Raw genomic sequence first — 1814 nt, 5'->3', positions numbered from 1 at the left:
GACATGTTTTACTTTACAAAGCCAAGTAATAAATCTCACTGAAATTACAGCGGTTCCTAACCTTCACTCCTGTTAATAAGGTTTAGATAAGTGCTGGTGCTGATTGTCTTGCCTGGGATTTTTACCTTGCAGTGCAGTAATGAATGTGTTAGGGAGAAGCAGAAAATACTCCCCATCCCCTTCCCCCTCCTTGCATGACTGCACCCAACCACCACTGATGCTTCATGAACGGGAAATTACAGCTCCTAAATTTGACATTGTAGACATAACTGCAAAGATTAACTTTTAGGGTTGTGACTGAAAATGTCTGCTTCTCCTTGTATGTTTAAGTTTGGGTAAATATTTTGCAATCTGGGAAGATTTAAGAAAATCCCAAACAGAGTAAATAGCCAATTTGTAATTGGAAACAACTGGTTGAAGAATTTTGTTATTGCTTTACGTTTAAAAGAAGCTAGGTGCTGTAAATTTGTGTGCTTTCTTTTATCCATTAAAAACTCTGTTTAGATCATTTAAGAATCATTCCTAGGTAACTGAAACAGGCTGGTCTGCTTTAGGTAGCCAAACAATGTGAAGGCTTTAAAACTTTGCTAGAAAAATATCAGGGTAAATACCAGTGCAAACACACCTGCATTAGTGTAGCTTTCCTGTGAAAATTTTTAATTTTATTATTTTTCTAATGATTACTGTAAGATTCCACCAGAGCGGGTGGGTCAAGCTTTCTGCTCCCTCTTTCCTTTCTCCTGTCCTGAAGATTTTAGCAGCGAATTTGGTAAACTAAGTAAATCCCAGTAATTAGTGAAGGGGATAAGTTTTCAGAAAACTGGGCAGAGGTGACTAAGGCTGTGATTCTGGCACTTGCTAGACTCTCTGCTGTGCTGGTTTGGTGTGCTAAGCCAACAAAAATCTAACCTGACCAAAAACCATAGTTAAGTAATACCAGCTAGATTGGGTAGGGCTGTCACAGAACCAGAGCCTGTGCATGTGGCAGAGGGATAGGTCTCAAATACAACTGTGTACAATTTTGTCCGAGATCAAGAAAGCTTATGGCTAAAGGGCAAATAAATTATAGGAAGGGTATGTCACTTGCTGTGAGTTCCTGATACTAAATATCACTTATGCACAGCAGAGAATCTTTATGTTTAGTACGTGTATGCAAATACACATATCTATCAAGCAGTTCAATAAGTTTATCCTTCTGTGCCTTTGTGAAATCTAGATTTTAGTTTCAAGTTAAATACAAGTTGTTAATTATTTCTTTTTTTAATGTCTTATGACAGTGCACTCAAAAATTTATGCTGAGTCTATGTCATCCTTTTATGTTAACTAGAATGGCTTTATTGGGTCAGACTTGAAGTATCCGTTTGTCCAGTATCCTGTTTCTGACAGTAAATAGTGAATTCTGACAGTCAATAGTAAATATATAGGGAACGGAATAGTAAGAAGGAACATTTTTTGATCGTTTCCTAAGACCCTTCTAAATATCTGCAGCTTAGAGGCTTTTTGAGCCAGATGTGACATCCTGGAGTTTAAAAGCTCTTCGTGGAGCTTGCATTTTTCCAATTACTTTCTGAATCTTTAGATTTTTGGAACTCATTCCCACAAGAGGTTGTGGATCACAAAATATAACTACATACCATGTGCAAAAAGTACGTTTGTGTAGTTTCTTTGAACCTGCCCCTTAATAATGTCAACTGCTGCTCCCTAATGCTTGCATTTGGAAAATAGTTGTGCTTTATGTATCTTCTCCATGTCACCCATAATTCTGTACTTAATCTTTTCTGTCCTGTGTGGTCTCTTTTTCCAGGCTGAGCGGT

This window comes from Fulmarus glacialis, unplaced genomic scaffold (assembly GCF_000690835.1).
Source record: "Fulmarus glacialis isolate BGI_N327 unplaced genomic scaffold, ASM69083v1 scaffold8758, whole genome shotgun sequence".
Taxonomy (NCBI): domain Eukaryota; kingdom Metazoa; phylum Chordata; class Aves; order Procellariiformes; family Procellariidae; genus Fulmarus; species Fulmarus glacialis.
This window is presented reverse-complemented; position numbering follows the sequence as displayed.